The sequence below is a fragment of the Coenobita brevimanus genome, chromosome 55, assembly GCF_032717465.1.
Source record: "Coenobita brevimanus isolate Jiangsu-jjx chromosome 55, ASM3271746v2, whole genome shotgun sequence".
Classification (NCBI taxonomy): Eukaryota; Metazoa; Arthropoda; class Malacostraca; order Decapoda; family Coenobitidae; genus Coenobita; species Coenobita brevimanus.
Window position 1 is genome coordinate 16,305,856 of NC_137008.1, and position 10,203 is coordinate 16,316,058.

Sequence of the window (10,203 nt, forward strand, 5' to 3'; positions counted from 1 at the left end):
TTTAGAAACGCCTTGTGGTTTATAGATGGAACAGTGGTTCAACACTCTGAAGAATTAAGTGGAAAAAAAAAAACACACACACACAATGCACCTGGTATGCGTTGCTTCGAATCTCCAAGAGAATGACTCAAGGCAGAGAGGTCTGAAGTCAACCGTTGGATATATTAAATCATTGATTACCTCGAATTCATCTGATCAATTCCTCCAAAGTAACAAAAACACCTTCAACGCCTGTTACTCTGATTCCGTCAACTAAGACACAACTCCGGCACCCCTGTGCTTACCTTTTAGCTGTCATATCTATACTCTGATTTACGAAAGGCAAGTGTGCTCTCAGCTAGAATATTGCTCACCTTTGTGGCGTGGCTATGGAGAGACTGCACTAAATTAACTTGTTAAATTCGGACAAAGCTCTAATGAGAAATACTGAACTACCTCCCCTACAAGTAAGACGGAATGTTGCCTTCCTTACACTATTTTACAGATGCAAATGCTCGGACGAAGTTGTATCCATTGTGTAACCTCCCCACCTCTTCCCTATACTCCGTTTTTTTTTATCGAGGCGAAAATGAACTTGACGGATTGGTAATTATTGCCAACGGCCATACCACGTTGAGTACACCGCTTCCCGTCCGATCAGCGAAGTTAAGCAACGTTGGGTCTGGTTAGTACTTGGGTGGGTGACCGCCTGGGAACACCAGATGCTGTTGGCATAACGTTCTCCCTACGTGTCAAGCGGGGTTCGTGGAGGATTAGTGCCCCTCCCTGTAAAACAATTAACTCTAAGCCCTTGGCCACCCCGTTTGGGATACATGGCGTCTGGCAATGAATGAATGAAAAAAATTTTTTTTGGACATATTGCATTCAGCCAGTCATCACCAACCTGTCAAGTGCATCTTCGTCTCAATAAAAAAAATGGAGTATAGAGTTACTCGGGCATGTGGTAGCGCTCATGACCGTACTGTCACACTGTTAAACTGCAGACCTATCAGAATTCATTTATTATCCGAACTGTTTCTCTTTGGAACTAGCTTCCCCAGATTAGTAGCACCCCCTCCACCCCACCCCCCATACTTCAGCCTGCAACAGTTTAGGTGTAACTTACAGATTTTTTTTATGAATAGAGGATAGTTCTAATCAGGTGTATGGAATTCTACTTTTATTTAATTTGGATTCCCTTCCTCTGCTTACCTACTATAAAAAAAATATGTAGTTGAATACTAAAAGTATCATTAATTGTAAGAATAAAATATGAAAATATAAAGCTGTGTAATCATCAAGTTACTGCAACCCTTGCCCTTAATGCTGGATGTGGATAAGCCCAAACACGCACATAAATAACTATCATAATAATCACTCTGGCTTCCCTAAAGAATAAGAAACGCAAGAGAATCAGGTCTGTGAAAATCCGCTCACCACATCTCATGGTCGGGCCGGCAAGTGGATCCAAGAATGTAGAACTCATCATATTTAGTCAATGCTTAATTAAATTGTACAAGTAGAACACGTAGGTAGTAACTGCAACGCTTCAGGGATTCCGCTTAAAACTGCTGGGTGATCTATGAATTTCAACTTCTAGTCATACTTGTAACACGTTTTTCAGATTGTTTTCTTTCAAGCAACCAACAATGCATGGAGTACCTATATTTTGCCATGACTTTTGAAAATTCTGGTACAAAACCACCTCACTTCCTAAAAGTTCTTATTTCAGTTAAACTGCATTAATCCTACTTTTACTCATTTTTTGTAGGAGATTTCAGGGTATAACAGTGATGAAGCGATACGAATTTGAGATAATGCAGTCAAAGGTCAAGGTCACCGGACAAACCATGTAGCGCAGAAGTATAGATGCGAGTTGGCTCAAGCCTGGTGCAGTAATTGAGATCCAGCCATGAATGAAATGAATGAATTTTCTTCAGCAGTTTTGATCCGACTCGGACTAAACGTAATGGAATGGTTGAGTACAAGACAGAATGTAAATCGTTTTAAAATCCAACAATAAAAAGCTTTAGGTCTCGGAGCAAAGTCAAACAATCGTCCCACAGGCAGTTTCGTAGTGTGCGGGTCCTGCTTTACTGAATGCTCCTTTTGTGCAAGTCACTATTCAAGAATATAACTTCTAATTCAACCAGCAACTACTTCAAAGTTTTTTTTTTTTTAACTCTCTCTCTCTCTCTCTCTCTCTCTCTCTCTCTCTCTCTCTCTCTCTCTCTCTCTCTCTCATGATGACTCTCACTAATACACCTTGCACTTTACCACTACTACTGTAATCCAATAACTTTTCACAGTAAATGCTAGCTGACTTTATTACTTTTCTAGATTTAGCGATGCTACAGTCATATGCTTCCATTAATCTCTGTACCAGAATATCTCCGATTAAAACAAGGATTACCTTATCCCTTGTTCTCCCCCGACCTAACTCAGTATTCTAAAGTAGATCCTTCAGCGAGACAGGCTGAGGCACAGAAGTAAACAGAAAAGTTTGAAAGACACCTTAAGAGACGCCGACGACACAACAATAAGAGATGGTCTGAAAATAGAACGACGCAGACAGTAACGCAATAAAGTCCCGAAAACGGAAAGTTATTATTAGTCAGACCCAAGTTTTACAGCGAGTGGGACATTACTGCGGGTATCTCACAATGCATCTTTATAAAATTCAGAGAGAGAGAGAGGAGGGGGGAGGGAGGTGTCACACACATTGCCGATCTGCGCCATAAATGAATTTATAAAGCAGACCAAGTTATTAAATCCCCTTGAATCACATGTTCAAACTATTTACATTTCCTATACCGAAATAATTCAGTTTTAAACACACACACACACACACACACACACACACACACACACACACACACACACACACACACACACACACACACACACACACACACACACACACACACACACACATCCAAACCCAAACCCACACACGCTCGCGCTGCCAACATTCTCATCTTTACAAACATTGCTGATCATTCTTGCCATCGTGTATTCTTCACCGTCGTCAGAAAGAGAGAGAGAGAGAGAGAGAGGGAGGGAGGGGGGGGGATCAGTGGAAAATCCTGTGACTAGAAGTGTTACACAATAATCCTTGTTTAATCCTCATGCTGGGAAAATGAATCTCGTCCACCTAGTCTCCTCTCACTTTTATCATATCACACATTATCACTATTTTCTGCATTCTCTGATCATTCACATTACTCTGATGACATGTCTTTTAAATTACTGCTACCAACAGACGATTACCTTCAGCTTGTGTAAGAATTTTCAGACTGAAGAGTTCAAATAAAGCCTTCATTATCACTTCTTACCGCTAGAGGACTGTCCAGAAAGGATATGGTTTCGCCTGGTGGAAGTAAGAATTGACTGGGACTGTTTCTTTTTACTTTACAATGTGATATCTCTCTGATAATGAACTGAACTATTTATTGGTACCAAACAACTTTTTAAAGACTTAAGTGATGTACTCTTCCGATAATAAATTCTCTTCTTAGGTCATTTTTCCCCCAAACAATTTTCTTGCCTTACTCCCTCGATGTCTTACTCCCTCTGCCTTACTCCCCCTGCCTTACATCCTCTGCCGTACACCCTCTGCCTCACTCCCTCTGCCTTACACCCACCGCCTTACTCCCTCTCTCTCACTTCTGTCTTAATCCCTCTACCTTACACCCTCTGCCATACTGCCTCTGCCTTACACCCTCTTCTTTACTCCCTCTGCCTAATACCTTCCTGCCATACAAGCTCTGCCTTACTCTCTCTGCTTTTACACCCTTTCCCTTCCTCTGTCTGCCCTGTTCCCTATTCCTCCCAGTACTTTACATCCTCTGGTTCTTCCTATCTTATTCCTTCCGCCTTATTACCTCTAACTTATTACCCCTATCTCCCATCCTCTATCTTGCTCCCTGTGCCAGACTCCCTCAACCTTCCTCGGCTGTACACCATCTGCCTACCTCTACCTTTCGCTGATTTATTTTCATGCCCCTGTTACTTTGCCTCTCGGTACCTTACTCTCTCTGCTTTTTCCTCCCTACCTCCCCCCACATTCTGCCTGTCTACTTGCCTCATTCCACCTTCCTATTAATTTCACTGTGTCTGCACTTCTCCCCTGTCAGATTCACCCTCTTGTCTCAGTTTTTCTTCCAACGCTTTTTTCCTCCCTTTTCCCTGCATTTGTCTAGCCTTCCCTGCCTCATTCTCCCTTATTTTCCCTGCTTCCAACCCTCCCTTATCCTAGTCTTGTCTACATTCCGTACCATTTCCCTGTATTTTTATCCTCTTCAGTACGACACTTGTATTTATTTAATTTTTACAGCTACCAAACGATTTTATTCAGCGTGGGAGAACCTTATAGCACTAAGGGGGATATAAAAGGTTTCTCTATATCTACAGAACCTCAAGTTCAAACAGTCTCTCCTAATCTGAATAAAACCGTCTGGAAAGTCATCGAATCGACGGTGTTGATAGCAGAGACAATCAAGTGCCGAAAAGCCTTCTAAGTTGGCCATGGCAAAGAAAATGGAACAAAATATCTTTCAAATCTACATCCATTTACATCGAGGCCTGGAATATTGACATATCTCCTCCCCTCCCCACCATGTCATCTTTGCCTCTTGAATACTGTGCTTTTTTGTTTTTCCTAAACATCTTTAAACGAACTTATAAAACACAAACAGTGCCTTCTTACTGATGAGGTTACTGAAAGCTGTATCTAAATACACTTGTTCGGGAGCCAATCCTGATTTTTTTTTTTTGCAAAAATGAAGGAACTAAAGGCCAGCAGCCCGCAAACTGTTCCTTCCAAGAAAAAAAAAAAAAACAATACAAAAGAGAGCCAAATTCAAGACCCGATCATTTCGAGATGGCTGGACACAGTGCGTTTGAAAGACTGGAGATCATAGGTAGCAGGAAATTCAGTCAGAGAGAGACAGTTCCAGAGTTGATCTGTTGCATAAATGAAGGACTGGGAGTAACGGTTAACTCTTGCATTAAAGAGTTGGAAAGAAAAGGGATGAAAGTTTGTTACTAGACGGGTGGTACGCGCCCATTATAGAGGTGGAGGGATGCAAGCAGACAGTTCAGAGGAGCAGTGACCATTGAAACAGCGATAGAAAAGAGATAAAGATGCGACAGTGCGACAAAGAGACAGCGGTTGAATGGAGCCGGTAACAGGAGGAGGGTTAATGAGACGAAAAATCTTTGACTCCACCCTATTGAGAAGAGCTGTATGTGGGGAGCCTCCCCACATATGATGAGAGTTGTACTCTACACAGGGGGGAATAAAACCCGTGTATAACTTCAACAATGTGCAGGGGTGAAGAAGGTAAGGAATCGGTTTATCACACCTAATCCGTTGGAAACAGTTTTACGAGATGTAATATGATCTTTCAAAGATAAGTCCCGAGCGAATGAAACCCCAAGCATGTTCAAGGATGATGCAGGATTGAGCTGAATGTTATTAAACATTAATAGGTACTCCTGTGGAAGATTTTGTCGGGTTGATGGGTGTAAGAACTGAGTCTTTGATGCATTAAAAACAAGATTATTTTTATCCCAGTCTGAGATAAGAGCCAAGTCAGACATTAGGTGTGGCATGGCCTCATGCCTTGTTTGTTGAAGTAACTAATGAGACTGACGTTGCGGGAACCGAATGGAAAGGTGAAGGGTGGAGTCATAAGCTTACGAGAGGATAGTGTTAGATTTACAGCTTAGAAGGTCATTGATGAATAAAAGGAAGAGAGTTTGTGACAGGACAGAGCCCTGAGGAACACCACTGCATATAGATCTAGAAGAACGATGGCCGTCTACAGCAGCGGATTTGGAACGACCAGAAAGGAAGCTATAGATGAAGGAACAGATAGAAGGATAGAAATCTTAAGGGGGCAGTTTGGAAATGAAAGATTTATGGCAGACTCGATCGAAAGCCTTTGAGATGTCAAGTCTAATGGCAAAGCTTTCGCCAATGTCCCGAAATGAGGATGACCAGAAGTCTGAAAGGTAGGTGATAAGTTCGCCAGTGGAACGTCCCTGACGGAACCCATACTGACGATCAGAAAGAAGGTAGTGATAGGAAAGATGCTTTAAAATTTTTCTGCTAAGAAATGACTCGAAAACTTTTGAGACACAGGATGTTAAAGCAATTGGACGATGGTTAGAGGGTTGGGAATGGTCACCCTTCTTTGGGACTGGCTGAATGAGAGCAAACTTCCAGCAAGAAGAAAAGGTACAAGTTGATAGACAAAGGCGAAAGAGTTTACCTAGGCAGGGTGTAAGCACAGAAGCACAGTTCTTGAGGACAAAAGGAGAGACTCCATCAGGCTCATAAGCCTTGTTAGTATTGAGGCCAGTGATGCCAGAAAATACATCAGCTGAAGAAATTTTAATTTCTGCCATGAGGAAGTCAGAGGGAGGAAGTGATGGAGGAACAGTACCGGAATCGTCGAAGGTGGAATTGGAGGAGAAAGTCTGAGCGAAGAAATCTGCTTTATCAGTAGAAGAAATAGCTACAGAGCCATCAGAGTAGAAAAGAGGAGGGAAGGGTGATGAGGTAAAGTTGTTAGAAAGGTGTTTGACAAGGTGCCAGAAGGAGCGGGAAGAATTCGAGTTGGAGAGCTGAGAGCATTCAGTACGGATGAAATTATTTTAGCAGAGCGAAAACAGACTTAGCATAATGAAGTCATCTAAAAAACACCAAGAATATTAATGTCGTATAACGGAAAAGTTTTTAACTGTGCTCATTAACCTGGCAATTACATTTTTCAGAACACTGACTACCTGTGTAAATGTGTGACTGGCTTACACTATCCTCCTCACTTTTTTTTCCTTGGTTAACCCTTTATATCGGGTAATGTCTGTTTTAGTCCAGTCTTTATATCAACAGGTGAATTAAGTATATCTTGGAGAGACATTCTGAAACAGACAGGCTAGACATAGTCTTCAATAACCTCTTGCACGAGAGAGGGGCTATTCCAAAGCTTAATAAATAATCTGGTGATAGACGTAAATGAGTTTAAAAAGTACATCACTGCGTGGAAGGAGTTTAGTCAGATATTCCGGCTTTGCCAGTATTTTCTTTGACGCCTTTCGCCGACAGGCTCCGCTTTTGACTCCTGCCTGTCACTGTTACAGTAACTCCTTCAAATACGGTATAGCCTATTCGATCTCATCTGAGAAGAGATGAGCCTTGAACTTTTGAAAGCTGGGAGCCGATTGGTTGTCCGAGTGCATTCATTATGAAGAGTTCATTTTAAATTGTTTCTTGTTATAAGGGTTATAATAACCATTTGACGGTAAGACTGCCCAAATAAAATATTATATGCAGTTATCTGCATAATTAATTTAAAAACATGGCAATATAAAATTTATCACCTGGGCTAGATACGTGTGAAATTTTTAATTTTCGAGACAAATCAAAACATGTCCAGGATTTGTTTCACGAGTACCTTGACATTCTCCCCCATTTTCAGGCAAATTAAGGTAATTTGTGTCATTCTTGCGACAGTATGTAAAATCTATCCTTGTAAAGATCGGAATTCCAATGAAAAATAACTGGCAGACACGAGTGAAGAATCTACAGTATATGTCACTTTCACTTTTAAATATCCCGCACTCCATACCTTGTCACAACTCTGTTATAAGTTGTAACTTGTTATTCAGAACTAAAAAGATAGAAAACTTACTGATGATGAGAAAGTATAAAGCATAATGTAAACTACTGCCACAGTAAAACGCTCTCAAATATATTTGAAAGTTTGTCTGCTTGGTCAAATGGGACTTCCCACGACAGGCCTACCCCTCCCCCCCTCCGTGTCTACCACATGCATCAAAAGTTAGAGAATATGTCATATTTCTGTGGAATTCCGATGTCACGTTGTGTTAGATTTTACACCATGTGACAGTAATTATATTATTTACCTTAATTTGCCTGAACATGAGGAGAAGAAAATTTCAAGATGCTCGTAAACCTTTAATTGGACGTGCTTTGATTTGTTCTGAGAATTCAAAATTTCACGCGTATCTAGGCCATCTGATAAACACTGTAATGCCTCGTTTATACATTAATCTATGCAGATAACTATGTATAATATTTTATATGGGCAATCTTGTTAAACGGTTATTGTAACACAGATAATAAAAGAGCTGATAATGAGTGGTTATTAATGAATGCACTCGGAAGACAAATCAGCTGTCACCTCTAAAGAGCTTGAGGCTCGTCTCTTCTCCGATAAGATCAAATAAGTGATAGGTCATCTAATTATGTTTTTGCTAGTGTCATTACAGTATTTTATTCAGTTAATGAAAACCAGCCAACATCGAAGTAAATAAATGCTTCATCCAAATCCGTCATTTTTAAAAATATAAATAGAATAAAATCACCAGTGGACAAAGAATTAAGGAAAATAAATTGAAAAGTACCTCTTCTGCCCTCGGGGATTGAGAACTATGTAAAGACGTGTCAGCATAATTGTGTGAATTGGTAAGTGATTACGATGTGTGTATATACGCGACCTGGTACATTTGTTCCGTTGCACTACCAGACCATTTTTTGTTCGGCATAGAAAACTCTGCCACTAAGCCAACCATTTCGAAAACTGCTAAAGTGAGCAGAATCGGTAGCGTGAGCAAAAAAATGGAAAACATACTGCGCCCTCTGACTCAAAGGCTGCTGGTCACAGACGGCTTTTGTGAGCTATATCCCCGCATCCCTTCATCTCCCGCCATCTACATCCGATCACAGAATCTCTTCTCCTCCATTTCCTTCCTCCTGCAAAGAATTTCCCTCTTTCTTCTCTTACTTTCTAGTCTTCTTGACGCGTCTCGCCTTCGGTCATTTTTCCTCGATCCCCATCTCGTTCTTCTTTTCTCCGTCTTTTACGGGTTCCGACAAAGCGCTTTCGTCCTCCGAATGTCTCTCTCTCTCTCTCGCTCGCTCTCTCTCTCTCTCTCTCTCTCTCTCTCTCTCTCCTTCACTCGGATTTTCTCAGGGTACATCTGGATCTTTTTAACATCCACACTTTACCATCATCTGTCACTTACCACTTCCCTAGTTCACATATCTCTCTCACTCTATCTATAGTACCTTCTCACTCTTCACTCTTACTATTTTCATTTTCATTTTAGCCTCTCTCATCGCAACCCCAGTACAATTTCTTTCTCATTATGTCTTCCTCTCACATCTCGTTTATCTTTCAACTGTCACTATCCCTAATTGCCATTCATGTTATTTTTTACTACCGGATAAATTAAATGTAATAGTTATAACCGTATTTTAAAGAGCTGGTGTTTCCTGTACTGGCTGGTGACTGCCAACTTTATCTTCACTATGGTGTCCGGCTCATTACAATTCTGTCTAGGTTCATAATGTTCGCATATCAACGGGCATAATTTTCGCTCACTCGCTCATCCTACCCCTCGCTGAAAGAAATCGTAGCAAAGTTCCAAATCGAACGTAGAAATGCTGGTAGTTCGGAGCTCGTATTGTCTCGAAAACTTCCTTCTATCAAGTTAACACAACACGGGGCTTCGTCCGGCTTCAGATTCTGACTACGATATCACTCCAGCCTGAGAGAATCGGAATGTGAGAAAAACGTCTATGGCTCACGAGTGTAGGTCCAGCTGCTTTACTTGTCATCGGGGTGTTAAAATGATCACACTGGAAGATAGAATATTGGTAATGGCCACGCGTAATTAGAGATAAGGCAAAGGTATTATTGTTGGAATGTGAGTTGCACTGTGTACTGTGTAATGGCAAGAAGGTTACAAAAGCACCTGGAAGCGGAGAAGTGATTGCAGGCTTTACCATGACCAGTAGAGTATATTTTTACCAGCATGAATTGATATGACACATACGTACCGTGCATAAGAAACGCTATTAAAATGTAATGTTGGATCAATGACTAAGCCAAAAGAAAAAAAATGAAATAAGAAAACGCTTGAGTTTTTGGCATGATTTTAAGTAATGGCAGATTCATTTTACACTTCTTTTTAATGGTCATAATTGGCATATCACGTAACATCAGCAAGGTATGTTTATTTGATATGAAGAATATTTAAGCATTGTCATTGTATAGGGTGCCCTGTAAGGCTGGAATGATAAGGAAAATTAATTTAAAAAAAAAAATCAATTTCTTACAAGACAACACCAGCCTCCTTAGTTTCTGTGTTGTATATTCTGCGTATCCAGACGATTTGTTTGGGTAAGAT

The 10,203-nt window shown here is 40.8% G+C and overlaps 1 non-coding gene across 1 annotated transcript; it reads left to right on the forward strand.

Moving 5' to 3' along the window:
* The first annotated feature begins 594 nt into the window (after positions 1–594).
* On the forward strand, positions 595–713 carry LOC145401535 (5S ribosomal RNA). The gene has a single exon (XR_013897625.1). It is a non-coding gene; the product is annotated as a 5S ribosomal RNA (ribosomal RNA).
* Positions 714–10,203: the final 9,490 nt, after the last annotated feature.